The sequence below is a fragment of the Heloderma suspectum genome, chromosome 3 (assembly GCF_057233095.1).
Source record: "Heloderma suspectum isolate Gila_16-S chromosome 3, 16-S_ref, whole genome shotgun sequence".
Lineage (NCBI taxonomy): Eukaryota > Metazoa > Chordata > Lepidosauria > Squamata > Helodermatidae > Heloderma > Heloderma suspectum.
The window spans coordinates 111,535,257-111,560,714 of NC_139460.1; positions in this window are offsets into that span (position 1 = coordinate 111,535,257).

A 25,458-nucleotide genomic window follows, 5' to 3' on the forward strand; every position below is an offset into this window, starting at 1 on the left:
TTCCATCAGGAAAAAAGTGAATTACCCCCCCCCCACACACACACACACACTTTCTTTCAAGTGAAATCACCCAGTGGGGTTAAGGGAAATAATAGTATGTTGTTCCTTGATTATGTCAAGGTTGGAGAATTTAAAAAAAGAAAATGCCTTTAAAATAAATTATAGCAGGTGCAGAGCCACATTGAGTATACTTGTTTGGAATGAATAGTTGTATAGGATTCTCTCTCCTTCCTGGTTCTTATGCTTTCCACAACTCTGAAAATAGTATTTCTCAACTGTATTGACAACTGGGCTTTGCAGATAGCAATCAGCAAAATGAATGCCTTAAACTAGACAGGTCAAAATTGGACCATTTATGATTAGTTACTATACCAGAGGGCATTGTGAAACCTCATGTAACCTTTTGACACTGTGGTCAAAATTTAATTTCTGTTGTTGATTCGTTCACCTTGCTAATCTCTTTATTGTTGAACTGCAATGACAAGCCTTTTCATTAATAATATTCACCTTGTGGCAATGCATCTTCTTTGTCATGTCTGGGGCTGGCATTGTCTTTGGTACAGCAATGTAACCTCAAGGAAAACCCACGATTACTCATCCCTGGCAATTGTTTTTTAATAGGACCATTTTTCTGAATAACATTTTGACTTCTAGATATGTGCAAAGGAAGTATACACCACACTGGGGACCAAAACAGTATTTCATGTCATTTTTCTTGATACAATTATAGTTCTGGCTGAAGGCATATTGAACTGAAATTGAACCCTCTCAAGCTAGGAAGGGTGACCAAAAGGGGGTTCTAGTTGCAGCCTTTCTTGCTGGCTTTCCAAAGACGGTGGCCTAAAGCAGATTTCAGCTCCCCCACCCCACATAGGCACAAAAGAAACCCCCATAACCTTTCTCAGAACTTTGTGTACACACACACACACAACACACACTTCATCAATTTGTATCGCTTTTGGAATACATTGTACTTTTGTTTGAGATATATAAGCTTTACTCTGATTTCTTTATCCCCTTTATCGGATACTTTGTTGCCATCAATTCCCTTTTTTATATTGTGTTAAGCATCTCTGCAAATGTAGCCATGCCCAGAATACAATTCTCAGCTGGAGTTGCTGCTTCCAAAACTCATACTGAACATTTACTAAATTTTTACTTTTGGAGTGCTATTGATGTAAGTAAGATCAGTCCAGGTAGTGAACTGAAAAATCATAATAATTAGAACTTAAATATAATCCGTGTTCAAAAACCCCAGAGTAACTAGGAAAGAGATGTAGAGTTTCTGGAAAATTTGAAACTATCAACATTTTCCCCCAAATAAAATGAAGTATCATTTATTTATCATTTTTATTCCAGTCCCTTCCAAATAATTATTCTTGAAGATGCTAGGATCACTCAGGTTTATTCTCTATATAGTCAGTCAGTTACACTGTCTCAAAAATACTGATCTTTCCTTCTGAACTTTCCCTCTGAGTTTCATGGAATTCTGAAAATAGAATATTTGCATGGTCAGAAACAAGCTCTCAATTCTTTTTGACAGGTCGATTTGTTCCATAATTGTGTAACAGTATCTTTCACTTCATAAAGAAAATGGAGGAATCTGAGGCAAGCGAGAAGCAAATGGAGTTAGAGGCTGTGTTCCAGGAAGGCTTTGCCACCTTGTTGCAGTGGCTAGCAATACTACTGCAACAAGGTAGACTGTGGCTGACTCCCAGATTTTACAGCTAGATCAAATACCTGAATATATTCTGAAGTCTGCAATGTATGAAAGTACTTTTCCAGTATCAAGTCCTAAGAGTGTTGCTTGTAGGGTAGCCATGTGTCCTACTATCTGCAGGGATGTCAGAGGACAGGCATCTGTTTGAAGGTGCCCTCTATTATTTGAAAGACTGTCCGGTCCAAGTTCCATCCAAAGATAAATGGCCCTTGAAGTTACCCATCAACAGTTAGCACCTGACTAGCAGATTGAGCAGGTCCACTGGTCAGAGTCTTCCCCACTATGGCGATGTCAAGATTAAATATAGACATTTTGGGTGTCAGTGAACTGAAATGGACTGGAATGGGCCACTTCACATCAAATGACCACCAGATCTACTACTGTGGACAAGAACACCACAGAAGAAATGGAGTAGCCTTCATAATTAATAATAAAGTGGCTAAAGCAATGCTTGGATACAATCCAAAAAATGACAGAATGATCTCAATTCAAATTCAGGGTAAGCCATTTAACATCACAGTGATCCAAATATACGCCCAAACCACAGATGCTGAAAAAGCAGGAGTAGATCAGGTCTATGAGGATCTGCAGCACCTACTGGATAGTACACCAAAAAAAGATGTTATTTTCATTACAGGAGACTGGAATACTAAGGTGGGTAGTCAAACGACACCTGGAATTACAGGCAAGCATGGTCTGGGAGAACAAAATCAAGTGGGACATAGGCTGATAGAATTTTGCCAAGACAACTCACTGTGCATAACAAACACTCTCTTCCAACAACCCAAGAGACGACTTTATACATGGACTTCACCAGACGGTCGACACCGAAATCAGATTGACTACATCCTTTGTAGCCAAAGGTGGCAGACATCTCTGCAGTCAGTAAAAACAAGACCTAGAGCTGATTGTAGTTCAGATCACGAACTTCTTATTGCACAATTTAGAATCAGACTAAAGAGAATAGGGAAGAGCCACAGATCAGTTAGATATGAGCTCACTAATATTCCTCATGAATATGCAGTGGAGGTGAAGAATAGATTTAAGGGACTAGATAGGGTCCTATTTAGTAGATAGGGTCCCAGAAGAACTATGGACAGAAGTTCGCAACATTGTTCAGGAGGCGGCAACAAAAAACATCCCAAAGAAAAAGAAAACAAAGAAGGCAAGATGGCTGTCTGCTGAGACACTGGAAGCAGCCCAAGAAAGAAGGAAAGCAAAAGGCAACAGTGATAGGGGGAGATATGCCCAATTAAATGCAAAATTCCAGAGGTTAGCCAGAAGAGATCAGGAATTATTTTTAAACAAGCAATGCGTGGAAGCAGAAGAAGATAATAGAATAGGAAGGACAAGAGACCTCTTCCAGAAAATTAGAAACATCAGAGGTAAATTCCAGGCAAAAATGGGTATGATCAAAAACAAAGATGGCAAGGACCTAACAGAAGCAGAAGAGATCAAGAAAAGGTGGCAAGAATATACAGAAGATCTGTATAGGAAGGATAACAACATCGGGGATAGATTTGACGGTGTCGTCAGTGAGCTAGAGCCAGACATCCTGAAGAGTGAGGTTGAATGGGCCTTAAGAAGCATTGCTAATAACAAGGCAGCAGGAGATGATCCCAGCTGAACTGTTTAAAATCTTGCAAGATGATGCTGTCAAGGTGATGCATGCCATATGCCAGCATATTTGGAAAACACAAGAATGGCCAACGGATTGAAAAAGATCACCTTATATCCCCATACCAAAAAAGGGAAGCACCAAAGAATGTTCAAACTATCGAACAGTGGCACTTATTTCACATGCCAGTAAGGTAATGCTCAAGATCTTGCAAGGTAGACTGCAGCAATTCATGGAACGAGAATTGCCAGATGTACAAGCTGGGTTTAGAAAAGGCAGAGGAACTAGAGACCAAATTGCCAATATCTGCTGGATAATGGAGAAAGCCAGGGAGTTTCAGAAAAACATCTATTTCTGTTTTATTGACTATTCTAAAGCCTTTGACTGTGTGGATCATAACAAACTGTGGCAAGTTCTTGGTGGTATGGGGATGACATGTCATCTTGTCTGCCTCCTGAGGAATCTGTATAACAACCAAGTGGCAATGGTAAGAACAGACCACGGAACAACGGACTGGTTTAAGATTGGGAAAGGAGTATGGCAGGGTTGTATACTCTCACCCTACCTATTCAGCCTGTACGCAGAACACAACATGTGACATGCTGGGCTTGATGAAGCCAAGGTTGGAGTTAAAATTGCTGGAAGAAACATTAACAACCTCAGATATTCAGATGATACCACTTTGATGGCTGAAAGCGAGGAGGAGCTGAGGAACCTCATGATGAAGGTGAAAGAAGAAAGTGCAAAAGCTGGGTTGCAGTTCAACCTCAGAAAAACCAAGATTATGGCAACCAGCTTGATTGATAACTGGCAAATAGAGGGAGAAAACGTGGAGGCAGTGACAGACTTTGTCTTTCTAGGCACAAAGATTACTGCAGACACTGACTGCAGCCAGGAAATCAGAAGACGTTTACTTCTTGGGAGGACAGCAATGACAAAACTTGATAAAATAGTTAACAGCAGAGACATCACACTGACAACAAAGGTCTGCATAGTTAAAGCAATGGTATTCCCCATAGTAACCTATGGCTGCAAGAGCTGGACCATAAGGAAGGCTGAGCGAAAGAAGATAGATGCTTTTGAACTGTGGTGCTGGAGGAAAATTCTGAGAGTGCCTTGGACTGCAAGAAGATCAAACCAGTCCATACTCCAGGAAATAAAGCCAGACTGCTCACTTGAGGGAATGATATTAAAGGCAAAACTGAAGTACTTTGGCTACATAATGAGAAGACAGGATACCCTGGAGAAGATGCTGATGCTAGGAAAAGTGGAAGGCAAAAGGAAGAGGGGCCGACCAAGGGCAAGATGGATAGATGATATTCTGGAGGTGATGGACTCGACCTTGGGGGATGGCGATGGCCGACAGGAAGCTCTGGCGTGGGCTGGTCCATGAAGTCATGAAGAGTGACTGACCAAATAAACAACAAACAACATAGTATTTCTATTTAAGAGAGCAATCCTATGGGCATCTAACCCAAACAATGAAGGGCTCCAATTTCAGATCCCTCTATCCATCTAAAGTTCTGCTGAACTCTTCCTGGCAGGGTGAGAGGAGTGATGGAGGCTATTTTTGCCTCTCTATTCTGAGTGTTTTTCATTAGATAGGCCTCTTAGACCATCTATTCCCATTCTGCTGGGGTGGGGAAGTGGGAGGGGGGCTGAGAGGCCATTTGATCCAGCAGATCCATGGCCTCTCCCCTGCCCATCCACTGGCCAACCCTCAACACACCCATCTCCTCCCTTCTCAAGGTCAAAGTCCTGACCTCAGGAAAGGGAGCCACCTTGGAGCTTTCTGCAGTGGCTGAAAGGGTCTTGGAGGTGGGGGTGGTGGGAGATCTACAGTCAGATCCCTCCTCTGAGGTCATAACTCTAGCCTCAGACGAGGAGATTCACTGTGTCCTATGGCCCCTCAAACCCTGGCCTCCAAACTTCCCTCAGAGGAGGGACTCTGAGGATGGCCTCAGATGTTGATCACAGTATATGGGTAAATTAATACTGGGAGAGATGCTTTATAGGTCAAAACTAGCACCTTGAGTTGGGCTTGGAAACATATAAGCAGCCAGCTCAAGCAGGCCAGAATCTGGTCCATGTTATCAGTCTGGCCAACACATTTTGCACTAGCTGTAGTTTCTGAACCTTCTTCAAAGGCAGTCCCACATACAGCATATTGCAGTAATCTAAGCTGGAGATGAGATAGCATTATAATTATAATTTACAATATTTATAACCCACATGTCTACAAAATCCTAATCATAGCAGCTAACCCCAAAAATATAACAAAGCATGAAATTACAATAAAATAATGCATTTAAAAATCACAATAAAATGCCGTGCTATGCTATATATTTTCTGCCAGTCAAGGCTGCCAGTTCAACAGGTCTACAGGCCTGCAGAAAACAGCAAGGCCATCCACATTTAGTCTATGGAAAACCAGAGAGCTAAGGCAGATGCAGCCAGGAAGGAGTAGTAAATCTCTTGTCCTGCTAAAATCAGTGAGAGTATAACTACTAATGTCAATTGCATTGATTTCTTCAGTGCTGAGAAACTTTTTTTTTCCTCCCCTGCTTTCTGGCTCCTCAGCCCCAGGTCTATTGTCTTCTGTCTGTGTTCCTGTTCCAGCTGACTGAAGGCTGTAATTTTAGGGCTATATTGCTAACTGTTAGGAACATATATAGAATTCTAAATTGCAATATTTACAGGATAATTTACATATAAATAACTTTGGAAAAGCTCTGATTAAAAATCCACTTTTCTACTCCCATGAGACATTCTACATAAGAATGCTCTCACGCTCCATCCATCAGTCTGTTTCGATTGCGCATATTGACATGCTTCCTAGGTGTTATGTGTGCGTGTGTGTGTTTTAAGTAAATAAAAAAAGCTGAATGATGCCAATAGATTTGCAAAAAGGAATAGCTTTATTAACTTTACCTCCATGAACCAGGATTTATCTGCAGGCATCTGCTTTTTACACTTATCTATATTGATAGATTTCTTTTTTGTTTAATTACGTTTATAGATTTCTATTTTAACTGACTTCTGATTTCCGTCCATAATACAGGTCAGTCCTTCTGATTGGTCATTTCTGAGTGGTCTTTCTGACTGAGTGTAAACCATGCACTTCATTTTAATGTTTCCTTTAGTTTCTTGAGAACTGCCTAACTTCAGGTTGTGAGAGATTCTATCTTCAAAGGATTACTGCCAGTGTTCTTCCATAAGGCCCAAACAACATGCTCGGGCTCTCCCAACCTTTTTGCTTCTGTTGCTTTACAACAGCTGTAGGGGGCTTGGATTCTGCTTCGAACAGCTTTTAACCTTCCCATCCTGCAGCACCATCATCATGCCCTAATTCTCTCTCTCTCTCAATCTCTCTCTCTCTCTCTCTCTCACACACACACACACACGCACACACAAAGCTACTATTCATGTGGAATTCAACTATATAACTAATCTAATAGCACAATCTTGGGATCTGTGCACACAAAAAACGGCTTCAAAGAGAGTATTGGGCTAGTGTGTTAGCACAAATTATTTTGCAGTGACATTGCCCTGCTATTGCAATCAGATAACTTGACACAAAAACAATGACTTACTGATTGCCTGGTTCTGCCTAAACCTGATTCATAGGACTGGGCTGTCCATTACTTGGGACTCTTTGAAAACGACAACCACGTGCTACTTCATTGCCATATTATCCAATGTTGACTCATTTTAAAGTTCTTCCCTGACTGATGGATTGATTGCCAAGCAATTTATACCAAGATGTAATTGTTATTGTTGTTAGACCATCACAGTACATAGCGCTCTCCAAAGTGATGTAGGCAAAAAGCTTATAATCTACACTTTACCATGGAGACAAGAAAGGGAGGGAAGTAAGGGGATACTTAAGGGTATTGATGGATGGATGGATGGATTTGATTTTTGAGTTGCCCTATAGCTGAAGCTCCCAGGGTGATGTGCATAATAAAAGCAAAAACAATATGATAAAACCAATAATAAAGCACATTAAAATATTATTTTAAAAGCAGCAACAAAAAATCAGCATTTTAAAAAAATAAGTAACCAAGCAGCTAAAGACAGAGAATATTATTTTAAAATGCAGCATTACACATATTAGAAACAAAGCAAACATCAGTTAAAAATACTTTTAAAAGGCCTGAGAGTAACATGCACAAGTGTCATTACAGGTACTGGGGCTTTGCTTATGAAGACCCAAGGCTGGCCCAAGAGGCTTTGCTGCCTGAGTCAAAGGACAAACTTGTGCCCCCCACCACCATTCCATGTACAGAAGTGGACTGAACTAGAAGTTGAGCCTTCCACCTCCCCCAAGGGCAACAACCTAGCAAAAGGTAGGTTGGGATCTACTGGTAGGTCTCTGGGGGATTTCCAGTAGAGGACTGCTGACTTCCACTTGTCTAACAATAGCAACAATGAAAAAGCAGTCTCCCCACCCCAATGAAATTAGGTTACTGAAAAAGAATGCTTGGTGAGGCCAGTATGGGGTGGGGGAACTAGGAATGTTGTTGTTTTATATGGAAGGACTTGTGAACTGGGTCTGGATCTGATCACAAATTCCTGAGCTGAGCATGTGCTTGAATTCTTGGCATATATATCTACCCTTCTGAACCCCTATTTTGCACTTGACTCCAGTTGGTGGACCTCAGGCGTCTAGTAAGAAACAAAGTAGATGCTGCAAGCCTGAAGTCTGCCCATCCTGACTTAGAGGGCACCGGGTAGGGTATTTGGCATGCACAGCTGTGTCCTCCAACATCCTGCCACCATTCCCCATCAGATAGTATCTTCTGCCAGAGGCAGCTGCCTTACTCTGCCTAATGGTAGAGCTAGCCCTGTGAATACCATAAACTGCTATTGTGAAATTCCTTTCTTTCCCATAATCTTTCTGTGGCAAGCCTCTGCATGCTCTGTTGAGATGAACGGGGGGTTGTGCAAAAACCCATTGTGCAAAAAAGCCACTCTGAGTATAACTAAGGATGCAATCCTATGCATGTTTAGGCAGAAAAATGTCCTACAACTCCCAACATTTCCCAGCCAGCATGGCTGGCTGGGGAAGGCTTTTTTCTATTTAAACATGCATGGGATTGCACCCTAAGTCTGGTAATTTAAGTCCTGTTTATTTCAATGGGTCTACTCCAAGTATGACTAAGTCTACATCCAACCCCACACCCTTTCCAGCAAAGGAGACAGTAGTGTTTAGGGATAAGGAGAAATGTGTGAAGGTATTATATCTCATAACACTGACTGGCACTTTTAAATGGTGTTTCTCTTACTTCTGAGCAAATAGACAATGCTGAAGCCATTTGCCAGATAGTTAACCAGCCAGCTCTTCTCCCAGATGAGCATGCCAGGCCCACATGTATTCAACTGGACATCTTCTAATACCAAGGTAAATGACACTTGATACAACCAAGACAATACTACCTGTGAACCCACTTAAATAAAAGCAAGGAATTTTTTGAAAAGTTATCAGAGGTTGTGAGAAATGTCCATTCATATAAGCCTGTCACAAAAAGTGGTGTAAAGTAAATATGGATACTAAAGCATGCAGTGTAGATCCACTGATCATTTGACCTCCTGATAGAGAAGGATACTCTCATCACCAAAAAGGGAAGAAACCTAATGAGTTCATCTTTTCTATTTTAGACAACATTGCGTAACAGATGATAGAAGCAGGGCTTGAAAAGTACAGTTCAGACTGTTTCCACACACAACACACTTAAGCCTGTCATAATCATGGCAGAGTTAGAGTAAATCCTGGCTACAAGTGAAGCCATTGAATGCTTAAATGAGTTTACATTGCCAGGAATATTACAAGCACTAATTATTTTTGTTACCACAATCTCTCCACAGAAAGAGGGGAGAAAGGACTGTTTAAAAATATCTGTCTCTATCAACAGAGAGTTCAACTGTTATCAAGTGTTATCAAGAATCCTGTACTAATCAGTGCCAAAGAAGTCTAGTGAAGTTTGGAGTATGAATGCAGGGTCAGTTTTCATGGTAAGTTTGGGATATAGTAAATGTTTCTTTAGTTGGCTTTCTCCAGTCCTTTGGGCATTTTAACCAATATTCTCAATACTTGGGTGTATATTGAGATTGCAGTTTACCACATCCTGGCCCAACCCACTTTGGAAAGGTTATCTAGGCCAGGCTGAGCTATGATCTCTCAGTGTGGTAGAACATCCAGAGGATTGCTTCATTACAAATGTGCAAAGAAAAAGTCAAGGCATGGTGAGCTTGGTGTGTAAAAAAAATAGTCATGAGTACCAATCTAAACTCATTTCAGGGGCCAGTTTCAACCCCCCCCCCCAATCACCCCCAGGAACCGCACCACCACTGCACACTGTCAAATTGCAGTATTGGCAAAACAACTGGTATTTTGCTACTGACGTCTTGTAGCATGCCACAATAATGGCCTTAAAAGGCCAAATTTAGTTTTAAAACAAGGTATGTGCCTTGCTTTAAGGCTAAATTTAGCCTTTTTAGGCCACTGTCACAGTTTGCCATTGATATTCAGCAGCAAACTGCCAAGTGTTTTGCCCCTGCAAAACAATTGCAGGGGCAAAACAATTTGTTCTTTGCCACTGCGAGAACAAATTTGAGGGCAGCGGGGGGGGGGGAGCATACTTAAGACCAGGGGCTCGGAAGCGGCCCACGGGCCATGTATTGCCCACCCCTGCTCTAGTCTATCCATGCAGTCATACAATATGGGATAACTACAGATGCCTGCTTACAGCAAACCAAAATGATCATTTCCCATAGATAGCATTGACTACAACTATAGCTACATTTGTCATTTTTCAGTAGGCCTGTCCCGCAATCAAAGATTCACTGAACCATGGAACTGTAGAGTTAGAAGGTACCTTGGAGGTCATCTAGACCAAGCCCCTGCTTAGTGTAGGAATCCTGCAACTACAGCATTCCTAACTGTTGGCCATTCCTAACTCCTGAGGCAGCTTGTTCCATTGTCAAACAGGTCTTACAGTCAGGAGGTTTCTCCTAATGTTTATTTACAACAGAGATCCATAATGTACCATACAGGGATGTCCATCGCTGGGATATCTGGTGGGGGTTTTGTTTTTTGTTTTGGTCCGATGGAGTTCTGTGGCATGTATGACTCACTTTGCATCAGGGAGCCAAGCTGTGGGCTGTTCTCTGAACTCCATTTTTGTCCATTTTTTAAGGTTCTGTAATTTGCACAATTTTTTGCTGTAATTTGCATAATTTGCTCAAATTTGGCCATAATTTGCAAATATTCAGCTGTAATTTGGGCAAATTACTTGGAAATCTGCTCAAATTGGAAAACCTTAGAAATGCACAAAATTTCCGGAAAATCTGTGAACTGGCCTTACCCACCGCAGAACAAGGCAGGTACCACAGCCAGAACCGATACTCAGTTCGAGGGGCTGAGCCTAGGAAAACTCATCAAACTCTATCCCCCAAATGGATTTCTTCAACATCTCTAGTACCATATAGTCCCCATTTTAAAAAGGACTTAAAAAAAAAAAGGAACTCACAAGTGCAGTTTAGAGCACATTTCTTGCCTTATGGCTATTGAGAAAATGTGGGAAATGTGTGCGTTTTGGAACATACCTCAAGTAATAACAATTGAAATTAATTGGCGAGATTATCAAAAGATGGATACAGGTAAGTCAACATTCTTCTTTAATTCCCTAGTTCCAGTGCCTTTTCTCTTATATCCAGTTCTCCAGCATTTGGTAGATAGCTACTACATGGTAGATCCAAAGATGGGAGGACTGACTGGATAATCTCTTCAGGTAACTTCCAGCTACACATTCAAATTTCCCCGTAACACTGAAGATAGAAGTAGACAATGGTTTGGCAGTTCTGAAGAATGAAGAGAGCTTTAGGTAAGATTCCTGCTTCTGGCAGGGATCTGCTTATGATGACCCGTAAAACCTCTCCTATTTCTACAACTGTTTTGTACTCTTGGTTCTTGTTTTGTTCTGTTTAGCGATTGACCATCACTCCTGCTTTATCTATGTGGAGGGAGGGAGGAGCATGGGTGAGAGGAGAATGTGCCCATAAAGAGCTATGTTATTTCAGTTGGGCTGGATTGTATTAAGCCATGAAGTAACTTGTGGCTTCTCTGCATTAGGAAGTTTAGAAATAGAGCCTTTTCCCCTGAGCACAATGCACACATGTTTTCTTAAGGAGAAGAAATTTTTCAAGTTTCCCTGTGCTGCATTAGTCACTTCTCAACAACGGACCAAACAAATTTGGTCCTACACAACTTGTTACATCCTGTATTTTGCACATACCTAAGATTGTATTTCACCCCCTTCTCACTAGGCAAATCTTGTTTTATCAGAAAGAGAATCTCTGAAAGGCAGGATGTCTGGACAAGGATTTTTCCCCACCCCCACAACCTTCTGGTCTAGCAGGAGAAATTCCATATTTTTATGGCTTTTGACAACACACAGGAGATTTTAAAGCCGTTTTCATTTGAGAAAATGTTGGACTAAGTCTTAAAATTAATTAGGTTAAAATAAAAGTATTGGTTTATTGATATGAGATCTGCACTGGTGTTAACTCTTTTATCTTTCCCCTGATTTATACTCTCGCCCTCATGCACAGTTACTCACAGTTATTCATGGTGAAATTCTATGTAAAAATCAATGGCATAGCCATGATATCACAATATGTAAACTCACCTAGTTAAGGTTGACACTTCCTAAAAAATTGCCATTTGGCTCCACTGACATGTCACCAATACATCTGAGGTATATTAGTGCAGCTGGATAGTAATTTGTACAGGAAGCACCATTCTAAGTTAGCAGAGTCATTCATATATTTCATTTTTTTAAACAAACATATAAAAAATAAATATTAACACAGCTACTGGTTTATATCAGTTACTTAAGTACAGAAAGGGGCCAAGAAGCCCATCCCACCACAACCTGAGGGAAAGGAAGAAAGCAGTAATTACCCCATCAAGTACCTCAAGCAAAAATGTCTGCACAGGAGATGCGACAAGAATTCTTCTCCTTCACCAAGCCAGTGAAGTGAACTAAACTCTCCACCCGTCCCTCGCACCCCCCATTCATAGTTTTATTTGAGTGACACCATCAACAGAGTCCGCAGAAGTGATCTTTAAACCTCAAAAATTGTTCAAGATGTCCCTAATTAGAACCATGTCCTATTCTGTTATGTTCAAGCATTGTTTAAAAGAATGGTCTGATAGTATGTAGCAATATTAGCAAAATTGCTCTTCCTTTGTAAACCCATCCACAAGAGTTTGCCTCACATTAACATCAATGGGAGAACCAGACATTAAAGGCATATGTGGCTTATTGCAGGGTACAGCCTTCCCCAACCTGGTGCCCTCAAGATGTTTTGGACCTCAATTCCCATCAGCCACTGCCAGCATGGCCAATGGTCAGGAATGCTGGGAATTGTTGTTCAGAATATCTGGAGGACACCAGGCACTGAAGTGAATGGAGCAGCTCTTGCATAGGGAATCCAGAGAAATTTGGTCAGTTTGCATTCTAATCTGATTTCACACTTTCAAACCACTATGCAAACCAAAATTCAGTTATCCTTTGAAATTCACACTTCTTGGAATTTTGCAATAAAGTTTTCCAATTTAAAAAAAGTACAAAAATGTGTATTTTTTGGGAAATAACATTAAAATACATTATACTAAGAAAATAGCTTGCAAAAAACCTGTATATTAGGTGAAAATGCATACAAAAATGCATGTATTCGGAGAAAATACAAAAATCCTTAAGAATTTTAATTCAATATTTTTTAAAAAAATCTCAAGTGGGCGGTTCTGAACTGTCACTGAGCAAGATGGCAGTTTGAGGGAGAAGCTCCTAATCTCTGCCAGCAAAATCAAGAGCTATTATAAGCTAGAAGTTTGGGATGAAGGGAATGTAAGGCCAGAGAAATTCTCAAAGTTCGAGATGAACTGAATTTAAGACTGGAAAAATGAGAAACTGAGAGAAACTGAAATGTATAGATTCATCTGTCCTTACACTTGTGTGCACAATTGTCCCACATGCACACTAACCACAATTCAGGCTAAATGATAAAAGGGAAAACAGCCATTTTTATAATTCCCCCCCCCCAATAATTAATTACTACTCTTGTCCTACCAGTCTGCCCAACTGGGACACTCAAAACTGCTTCTGATAGCACAACTGTATGATTTATTTTGTATTTATTTTATTTAAATAATAAAATGTATGCTGCCTTTCCATTAAAAAATGTCCAGTGTGGTTTTTTTACAACAGTATCATAAAACTACAGAAACAATAAAACACATAATTCCAATAACCAAAATATTAAAAAAAACAGTAAAAGGCAGCATTAAAACAATCCAGCAGAAATGTAAAAACACATCACCAATTAAGAGCTGCCAAGAATTTTTAAAAGGCCCAAAAGATAATAATGAAGGCGAAGGCGCCAGGAGAGCCTCTCTGAGGAAAAAATTCCACAAGCAGGGTGCCACAACCAAGAAGGCCCTATCTTGAGTTGCAACCTGCCTCACCAAGGATGGTAGAAAAACCATGCAAAAATAAAAGCCCCATTTATAGCGGATAGCACAATCTTGTGCATGTTTACTGTCACGCTGTGTTAAATGGGGCTTACTCACTATTAAGTGCATTCTAGATTGCAGCCTTAGTTAAACTTGGATCCAACAGTCACAACAAGTCAGCCACTTGCACAAAGGGAGATTCTCAATATCCACTAACACCCTCTCCATTTGAAACCCTGCAGGCTGCATCAGACACCATTCTGGAAAGTCCCCAATGCTCAGGAATGACTTTTGAGAAGGCTCGGGGGTGGGGAGGGGTGCCAAGAGGGATGAGGCAGGAAACCCTCATTCCATAAGCAGAAGTTTACATGTGATCTTAGCCAAAAGGGCGAGAGGAAGCAAAGCAGAAGTCAATTTGTGGTTTTCAGGATCCAATGCCGTATATATTTTTTAAAGAGTTTATAAGAATTCAGCAGAAGATGGACAACAAATAACAAGGACAATTGAACAGGATGAATGGGAGGTGGGGGGGGAAGCTAGCAATCCAGACATAACTGATTCAGCAAGCAATGTTCATCATGCCAATTAGAAGCTATTGCAGAGCATACTGACTCAGATCTAAAGTCATTGCCATCAGTCAATATTATCCTACTTGATCAGGCCTTGTTTGCTTGCTTTATTTATTTGTTTGTTTGTTTGTTTATTGCATTGATATACTGATATGCAACTTCCCAAAGCCTTTTAAACCACTATAGCTGTGGGCCAAGGGTTTGAATAGACTTAAATACAAGTTGTGATTAATATTTTTTTTTAGTATAGCTGGGCTGCAGATCACATTCACAGTACATTTTTAGGCAAGAAGGTCTGATATATTTTTGCTGTCTTCATCAAAAATATCAGCATGGTGCACATTGTCTAATCTTGGCATGGTTTCCAACCTTTGCAAAGAAAGGAAAATAACTGATTGGATTAATAAACACGTCGTCTCTCCAGGTGGGTCTCAGAAGATAAAGTTGCTAAGGTGTCATATCACTACTAGAACCGAGTCATTATATTATGACCAAACTTCATCTCAGACAGTTGTGCAAATATTGTTCCTATGTAAATACTGTACATACCTCTTCAGCCAGAAGCAATGAGAAGCAATGTGTGATGTCCTTTTATGTATAAATATATTAGGTGCCACCGCACTAAAAAAGGGATGTGAGATACACAGAGGGTTGGAGCCAGAGGGTCCAAGATTGGGCATTTGCAAGGGCCCCAAGACTAGCACAGGGCCACTGCCCCAACAGAACTAACATTTCCACTTTACACAAAGTATCCAAGAAAAGCAGAAGAACCCTAAGTGAAATCTCAGTTGTATGTCCTGCTCTTCCAGGTTTTGGGAGTTCAAATGAGGGTGTCATGCCTGAGGGTCTCCAAAATCCTGGAGCCCGCACTGAAGACATATAAGTAGTCTAACAGTGTGGTGGTTTCCAGCTTTGGCTACATTACTACAAAGAGTTGGGGGACCATCAACCAGCCCTAAGCAAGATGGTCATGGGAATTGACCCCAGATCACAAGTATGTATTAGAGTGCCTTTGAATTTAATGGTAGTCACACATTCTCAGAGGATTTCTCACAGCTCTGCGATGTTCGCATGCCTTTCTTTCATTAATCTTCCACACTGAAGAGAAACATGTAGGATGCATATCTAGTTGTAAAGGTATGGTTTTGTGCGCTCAATGACCCTGTTCGCAAGCCACAACAGCCCATCATGGGTTAATTTACCCATGGAGGCTCACACAACACCTGCCACCTAGGTTCACATGACACGACAAGCCTCAGCAAGCAAAAATGGTGACAGCCCCCATGGGTAAATGAAGCCATGGTGTGCTGCTGTGTCATGAGAACTAGGTCAATGTAATGTGCTGAAAATGGATGTATGCTGATGATGACTGCTCATGCATGATGAGCTCAGCTGTTGGGTAGTTTGGTGGAAGGTGTATAGCCAGTTTGCATTCTGGTTTTGCCTTCTGCAGTGTGGGGCATTGTGGGATATGTACTAGACCACCATCTACTTAGGAGCAGGAGACATTCTTAATGATAAACATATTTTGGGATGTCTGACTCTGCACTGAGGAATACCTATCAGTGATCTCTATGGCATAGTCCAATTCAGCTTGAATCTAATGCCAGTTGTGCTGCAGTTACCTTCCTATCTTTCTCGTAACATTCAGGTCCTGTATACCAGGGGCAAGTGAAAGGCTTCTGGGAAGCAACTCTGGCAATAGCCCCTATCAAGAAAACATCATCAGAGTTACCTCTGGCACAGCCTTCCCCAGCCTGGCACAGCCTTCCCCAGCCCAGATGTTTTGGACTACAACTCTCATAATCATTGCCCATCATTGCTGGCTGTGGCTGATGGAAGCTGTAGTCCAAAACATCTTGAGGGTGCCAGATTGGGGCAGGGTGCTTTAGCAGTTCCTCTACATCCAACTGCCTAAGTGTTCCGAAATCAAATAGGCTGCATAAATCTTTGGCCTACCTTAATCATGCCACCGACTTCCAGAAATGACCAGCCTCCTCCAAATGCATCTTAATGAGTTAAGGGGTCTGACTATGACAAAGGTCTAGCCTCAGTTCCTCCTGTCCATCTGATATTTATTTGTCTGTTTATTTCAGTTCTGTACAACCCAATAGCTGAGGCCCTCTGGTAGGGCTGTGCATGGACCCCCCGATCCGACTCAACAGTCGCTTTGGGGATTCTGAGGTGGGCCTGATTCGTCTCTGGCTGATCCCCCCCCCGACCCACCTTGGCCTATGAAGCTGAAGCGGGATTCAGACATCCATATCCCACTTCGCCCCCCCAACATGCCACTCAGCCCCCATCTCCTTACCTGGGCCCTTGTTCCACTGGGGGGGGCACTGCCAGGGGGGCCACTGCTGCCACTGGGGAAGCTACTGCCAGCACGGCCAGGGAAAATGCTGCCTTCACAGCCCACCAGCCACCGACAGGCACGAGGGCAGGAATCGCCCTCCAACCGCACTCTCTCCTTCCTTGGAAGGAGGGGAGGGTGCCTGGTTGGAGACCGACTCCTGCCAATGGGGAGGGCTGCGGCTACTGCCACCACCAGCTCCTAAATCCTCTGGTCGCACGTCAGCAGCCGTCTTGCTCTGGGGAATTGGGGTGCCATTTTCCCATTTTTGCCCCGTGGATGTGTCCACGAGTGGCAGATCCATGATTTTTCTGGTTCAGTCCATGGAGGCAGATGTGCTTTGTGATATGTTGGTAGTTTGGGGGATTTGCTCTGCAAAATTCATATGAAATCAAGAGGATCCCTGCCAAGGATCCACATTTTTGCACCGTGGCTATGCCCATGAGTGGCAGATTTGTGATTTCTCTGGATCACTCCACAGAGGCAGATGTGCTCTGTGAGTGGATGGTGGTTTTGTGGGTCTCCCCTTTAAAAATCATATGAAATCAGGAGGATCCCTTTTTGATTGTATGGATCCTCATTTTACCCAGTCCGCATAGCATGTGCTTTTGTCTCAGCTTTGTTCTGCCATAGGGGAGTGGGAAAGGTTAAGGCTTCCTCTGCCATGCCTGGCAGAGACTGGGGCAGTTGCTCTCAGTGGCTAGGACTGGAGTGGAGAGACAAATCCCATGGAGCTTCCCTCTCATCCTGCTGCCGCCGCTGCCGACACCATCATTGCACACAATGGCAGGTTGTCAGGGCAGTGGGAGGCTGCTCAGTTATCAGGATTGTCTTGCACATCCCCTGGGGTGCATGCACCCCACTTTGGAGACCACTGCTCTAGCCAAATAATGTTCAAGACAGAGTCCTCTCCTCTCCAGTAACACCACCTCTCTCACAATGAGCAAACAGAGGCTGACTCACAGCAAAGCTCACTCCCTCCTCTGCCCTCCTCCTCTCCCTTTCCCCCACCTCTCCCAGTGGCCGGATCTCTCTCAAATTGATATATTTGGCACCTCCGTGTCCTCTCGCCTTCCTGCCTCCCTCCTCCTCCTCCTCTTGCCCCTCTGTGTGATCTTTCAGAAGTTGATAGATTTTGGAGACAGCCTGTCTGGGCTACTCAGAAGGCATAAGAAGAGTTCTGAATATACAAGGCAGACAAGACGCTTTGTGGAGGAGCTGCTTTGCTTCGGGGCACCTTGGTGCTGGTCTGATCCTCTTCGTATCATGACGAGGTACCTCTGAATCAGCCTGCTTTGCCTTGTTGTTTGGGCTTTGTACCGAGGCCGTGCACAGCTCAACTCTCTGGATGGTTCACAAAAATGGCCTCCAGGCTATCTGAATCCTGCTCAACTCACAGTAATAACTAAATAAATCTAGTGTATGATTTGTAGCAACCATCATAACCTTGGACATAGGGTGGTCATGTGTCCTACTTTACAGAGGACAGTCCTCTATTTAAAGGGCCATCAGAGGACAATCCTCTGTTTGAAGGTTTCCTCTGTTTGAAGGGCTGTACAGTCAGTTTAAAGATAAAGAACTATATGAAGGGAGAGCAGGGTCCTTGAAGTTGCCCATCAACAGTTAGCACTTGGACAGCAGACTGAGTAGGCACACAGGTCAGCTGGTCAATGTCTTCCCCACTATGTTAAGAGGTATTGCATTTCTACTTAAATTATAGTATGTATGTATGTATGTATGTGTGTATTGCATTTATATCCCGCCTTTTTTCCTTTTGCAAGGAACCCAAGGCAGCTTACATTATCCTCCTCCTCTCCGTTTTATCCTCACAACAACCACCCTGTGAGGTAGGTTGGGCTGAGAGTGTGTGACTGGCCCAAAGTCACCCAGCGAGCCTCCATGGCCAAGTGGGGACTAGAACCTGGATCTCCCAGCTCCCAGTCCATCACTCTCACCACTACACTACACTGGCTTTTAATTTTACACATTAAAATTATGTTTAAATTTGCATTTATACATATAAATTAGCAAATGAAAATCTGTGTCCTCTTTTGCCCTGTTTTTTGGTGATCCATGTCTTCTTTTTTGGCAATGTGTAAGTGGCCACCTTACACCTCCCAAGTTTGCTGTTGAAGCATGAAACACTGAACAAAACATGATACGGAATCCCTGGCATTGATGTTCAAATCCCCCAAGACATCCAAAAACAGAGGGATCTCCAACACCTGACCTGAATCCACTTCTACCAGTTCAGCCAGAGAATCTGATGGACAGGTTGGCAGGCAGTATTCCAGCAGAATCCCTAGTCTGTCCCTGGATCCCATAAGAACATAAGAAGAGCCATGCTGGATCAGCCTGAGGTCCATCTAGTCCAGCATTCTGTTCACACAGTAGTCATGGGAAACCCACAAGCAAGACATGCGTGCAACAGCACTGTCCCACCCATGTTCCCCAGCAACTGGTGTCCATAGGCATACTGCCTCTAATACTGGAGGTAGCATATAGCCATCAGGACTAGTAGTCATCAATAGCCTTGCTGATTGTTGTTGTTGTTGTTGTTCAGTCGTTCAGTCGTGTCCGACTCTTCGTGACCCCATGGACCATAGCACGCCAGGCCTTCCTGTCCTGCACTCTCTCCCGGAGTGTGCTCAAGTTCATATTCATTGCATTGGTGATGCTATCTAGCCATCTCATCCTCTGTCGTCCCCTTCTCCTTTTGCCTTCAGTCTTTCCCAGCATCAGGGTCTTTTCCAGAGAGTTTTCTCTTCGCATTAGGTGGCCAAAATATTTCAGCTTCAGCTTCAGTATCTCTCCTTCCAATGAGCACTCAGGGTTGATTTCCTTTAGGATTTACTGATTTGACGTCCTTGCAGTCCAGGGGACTCGTAAGAGTCTTCTCCAGCACCACAGTTCGAAAGCATCAATTCTTTGGTGCTCAGCCTTCCTTATAGTCCAGCTCTCACAGCCATACATTACTACTGGGAAAACCATAGCTTTGATTATGCAGACCTTTGTCGGCAAGGTGATGTCTCTGCTTCTTACTATGCTGTAAGCATAGTAAACATATAGTAAACATATGGTTTGCCATAGCTTTCCTCCCAAGGAGCAAGCGTCTTTTAATTTCATGACTACAGTCACCGTCTGCGGTGATCTTGGAGCCCAAGAAAGTAAAATCTGTCACGGATTCCATTTCTTCCCCTTCTATATGCCAGGAAGTGATGGGGCCAGATGCCATTATCTTTGTTTTTCTAATGTTGAGTTTCAAACCAGCTTTTGCACTCTCCTCTTTCACCCTCAACAAGAGGCTCTTGAGATCCTCTTCGCTTTCTGCCATTAGGGTGGTATCGTCTGCATATCGGAGGTTGTTGATAATTCTCCCGGCAATCTTAATTCCGACCTGTGATTCATCCAACCCGGCGTTTCTCATGATGTACTCTGCATATAAGTTAAATAAGCAGGGTGACAATATGCAGCCTTGTCGTACTCCTTTCCCAATTTGGAACCACTTGGTTGTTCCATGTCTGGTTCTTCCTGTTGCTTCTTGACCCTCGTACAGGTTTCTCAGGAGACAGGTAAGGTGGTCTGGTACTCCCATCACTTTAAGAATTTGCCACAATTTGTTGTGATCCACACAATCAAAGGCTTTAGAGTAGTCAATGAAGCAGAAAGAGACGTTTTTCTGGAATTCTCTTGCTTTCTCCATGATCCAGCGAATGTTGGCGATTTGATCTCTAGTTCCTCTGCCTCTTCGAAACCCAGCTTGTACTTCCGGTAGTTCTCGGTTCGCATACTGCTGAAGCCTAGCTTGTAGGATTTTGAGCATCACCTTGCTGGCATGTGAAATGAGCGCAATTGTGCGGTAGTTTGAACACTCTTTGGCATTGCCCTTCTTTGGAATTGGAATGTAAACTGACCTTTTCCAGTCTTGCGGCCATTGTTGAGTGTTCCAAATTTGTTGGCATATTGAATGCAGCACTTTAACAGCATCATCTTTTAGGATTTTAAATAGCTCAGCTGGAATACTGTCATCTCCACTAGCTTTGTTGTTAGTAATGCTTCCTAAGGCCCACTTGACTTCACTGTCTAGGATGTCCGGCTCAAGTTCAGTGGCCGCACTATCATGGCTATCAGGGACATTCAGATCTTTCCTGTATAGTTCTTCTGTGTATTCTTGCCACCTCTTCTTAATCTCATCTGCTTCTGTTAGATCATGCCCGTCTTTGCACAAAACGTTCCCTTGAGATCTCCAATTTTCTTGAAGAGATCTCTAGTCTTTCCCATTCTGTTGTTTTCCTCGATTTCTTTGCATTGTTCATTTAAGAAGGCCTTCTTGTCTCTCCTTGCTATTCTCTGGAACTCTGCATTCAGTTGGATATATCTTCCCCTTTCTCCCTTGCTTTTCACTTCCCTTCTTTCCTCAGCTACTTGTAAAGCCTCCTCAGACAGCCACTTGGCTTTCTTGCATTTCTTTTTCTTTGGGATGGATTTCGTTGCTGCCTCCTGAACAATGTGACGGACCTCCGTCCATAGTTCCTCAGGCACTCTGTCTATCAGGTCTAATCCCTGAAATCTATTCCTCACCTCCACTGTATATTCATAAGGGATATGATTTAGGTCATACCTGAATGGTTTAGTGGTTTTCCCTACGTTCTTCAATTTAAGCCAAAATTTTGCAACAAGAAGCTCATGATCTGAGCCACAGTCAGCTCCAGGTCTTGTTTTGACTGACTGTATAGAGCTTCTCCATCTTTGGCTGCAAAGGACATAATCAATCTGATTTCGATATTGACCATCTGGTGATGTCCATGTGTAGAGTCGCCTCTTGTGCTGTTGGAAAAGAGTGTTTGCTATGATCAGCGTGTTCTCCTGGCAAAACTCTATTAGCTTTTGTCCTGCTTCATTTTGTGCACCAAGGCCATGCCTGCCTGCTATCCCAGTGATTTCTTGACTTCCTACTTTAGCATTCCAATCCCCTATGATGAAGAGGACATCTTTTTTTGGTGTTAGTTCTAGAAGGTGTTGTAGGTCTTCATAGAACTGATCAACCTCAGCTTCTTCGGCATCAGTGGTTGGGGCATAGACTTGTATTACTGTGATGTTGAATGGTTTGCCTTGGATTCGTACTGAGATCATTCTATCGTTTTTAAGATTGTACCCCAGTACTGCTTTTCCCACCCTTTTGTTGACTATGAGTGCTACTCCATTTCTTCTAAGGGATTCTTGCCCACAGTAGTAGATCCGATGGTCACCTGAATTAAATTCGCCCATGCCTGTCCATTTTAGTTCGCTGATTCCCAAGATGTCGATGTTCAGTCTTTCCATCTCATGTTTGACCACCTCCAGCTTACCTTGATTCATTGATCTGACATTCCAGGTTCCTAAACAATATTGTTCTTTACAGCATCGGATTTTCTTTTCACCACCAGACACATCCACAGCTGAGTGTCCTTTCGGCTTTGGCCTAGCCGCTTCACTCTTTCTGGCACTACTTGGAAATACCCTCTGCTCTTCCCCAGTAGCATATTGGACACCTTCCGACCTGAGGGTCTCATCTTCCGGCGTCATATCTTTTAGCCTTGTGATATGTTCCATGGGGTTTTCTTGGCAAGGATACTGGAGTGGGTTGCCATTTCCTTCTCCAGTGGACCACATTTTGTCAGAACTCTCTGCCATGACCTGTCCGTCTTGGGTGGCCCTGCACGGCATAGCTTATGGCTTCACTGGGTTACGCAAGCCCCTTCGCCATAACAAGGCAGTGATCCATGAAGGGATCACTTGTTGATAGCTTCCATGAATTTGTCCAATCCCCCTTTAAAGCCTCCAAATTGTTGGCCATCACTACATCTTCTGGAAATGAATTCCATAGTTTAACTATGCGCTGTGTGAAGAAGTACTTCCTTTTATCTGTCCTGAATCTCCCACCAATCAGCTTCAAGGGATGACCCCATTGGGTTATAGTATTATGAGAAAGGGAGAAAAAAGCCTCCCTATCCACTTTCTCCACACCATGCAAATTTTGCACATCTCTATCATGTCTTCTCTATCATAAGGAAAACATAACCAAGCCCAGACACTGGTTGCAACAGGAACCTGCAAAAGGAAAAGCAACTGGAGAATATGATGGCAACCCCACCTCCCTGCCTTCCATTCCTAAGTTGCTGTTGGATGGAGTAGCTGGCTGGAACACACTGGGACAAAATAGGTCCACTTGCATCTTCCACCAGGACTCAGTAATACATATTGTATCAGCTTCCTTCTGTACAACCAAAGCTGTTTAATTTCTATTCTGACGTAGCATTCCCCAGAAGCAAGTTTGAGAACTAGGAGATGGAACCACATTACTTGAACTATGAGCAATCACATGGGGAACTGTTAGTGTGGATAGGCTGCACAGAGCCAGTGTCTGCAATTTTTGCCATTGCAGCAGCATTTTTTCTAACTTTACGATTACAGGAATTGTTGCTGCTGTATGCAAATACAGCCTGATTGTCTACATTGCAGAGTCTACATTCACTATTAGGTTTCTTATTCTCTCGGCTGAAGAGTGCTACTGAACATGAATGAGGTGCCCTACCCTCCACATCATTACAGTCATCATAGATAGTATCCAGCTATCTTGGATTCATTTGCAGAGCTTTCAGATAAGAATACGCTCTAACACAGGGGTGGACAACTTGTGGTCCTCCAGATATTTTGGCCTACAACTCCCATCATTCCTTGTCATTGGCTCTGCTGACTAGAGCAGTTGAGAGTGCAGGCCAAAACATCTGGAGGGCATCTGCCTTGTATATTAACAGTTATTTATAATCTCTGCCTTAGAGGTGAAATGGCCTAGAGACTGTTAGCTCTATTTTAGTGCAAGATTTACAATCTCTATTGGTTCAGCAAATGACACACAGAATAACCAATGAGTACAAATTACTACAACATCCCTGAATCTAAACATGCCCAATCTTACCCTGTTCCTGTAGCCACGCAATCAATAATCTGCTTCCACCAACCTATTCCAGTTGACAGTAGTAAGAATCATTTGGGGGTCAACCAGTTATAATTTCAGCCTAAAAGGGATCGATCTGACTTCCCTAGACACCCACAGAAAATTTCCCTATTGATTGAAACAGAGCAAGCCTTTTAAGAGCATACTCAAGATCTTCTGATGGAAATTGGTTCCCTCTTAACACCCTTAATAACCACCCACACTCTAGTCATGCTACAGTGGTAAAAGGAGCCGGGATTTGTCTTTCTTCTCTTTTAATTCATGCATAGAGGTGGAGAGTGATTGCAATAATAATCTAGCATTAATGACTATGAGTACAGAACAAGGAGGTGGTAAGAATTCTAGTCTGATTAACCTGAGCAGAGTAGTATGTTCCTGCACGGGCACCTTTAGAACGAATACTAATGATTCCTAACACAGTCTGAGGAGCTACACCAGGGACTTTTCAGATAGGGAAAGTGTGCTTGATCAAAGAATGTTGTGTGCTGCCAAGCTTAGCCAGAAGAAGTACTGTGTATGCAGAAAGAAGCAATGTCTGTGTTATCCCTCTTGTCTGTATCTGATGAAATATGCATTGGGCATACTAAATGTGAAGAAGTGGCCTACTTTCCTTGCAAAATGGAAGGACATTGCTGGAAACCAGTCTATTACTAGGTTAAAGATAGCATACATCCCACCAATAAGGCATGAGCAATCTATAAGAAACAGAATTAGCATGCAGACACATCATATGTGTCAGGAAATTTCTAGGGATTTGATTAAATTTAATGATGGTTTCAGCATATAAAAAAGCACAGCACAGCCATGAATGATAAATAATGTAGCTTTCTGAAGAACAAAGAGAAGGATTTAATCAGAAAATATACACCGACACAGAGAAGAATCAAAGCTAAAATGACATGAGAAATCATGCATGCCATCTCAGTGGCTGTAATCCATTGAAAATGTCTTCTGCACAAACTTTTCTGAAATAAATAGTACCTGCAAAAGACCTCAAATGGTCTATTGTGAAATTCCTATTTATTTTAATGTGCAGGAGAAGGTCCTGAGTAATTATGCCAAGGCTGTCAGTTACCCCTCCTTGATTAACTTAGTATAGAATTGATTACTTTTAGGCCACCCATCTAAGGGTGACACATAATATTGCCCTTTAATAATGTAACTGAGGATAGATTCCTGATTATCCCTTCCATGTGGAAAGTTCATGCACTTCATCCATGTGAACATTTTTGTACCTCCATGATATAGCCAGGGATACATTGGCAAGGTACCAGTCTGTCTGTCTATCTAGATACCTTAGGGGTGGGCAACTTTTTTGGGTCCATGGGCACATTTGGCAATTGGACGAACTATCCTGAGCACCACCACAAAATGGCTGTGATGGGAGGCGTGCCTAGTCGCAAAGGACAAGTAACCTTCCCAAAAGACTGAGTACAAAACAGAGGTGAGGTCTGAGTCACACATAAAACAACTCCTTTAAACTCACAGTTTTCAATGCCAACAGAAACCTATTACACAGAAAGCAAACTCTTTCTCTCTACCCTGTTCTTTGTCAGCCAACCATTCCACCTATACTTTTTTTCTCTCATGCTCGGGATCACCACTCATACAATGTCTATCTGTCTCTCACCCCAGCACACCAACCATGGACTCTCTCTCTCTCTCTCTCTCTCTCACACACACAC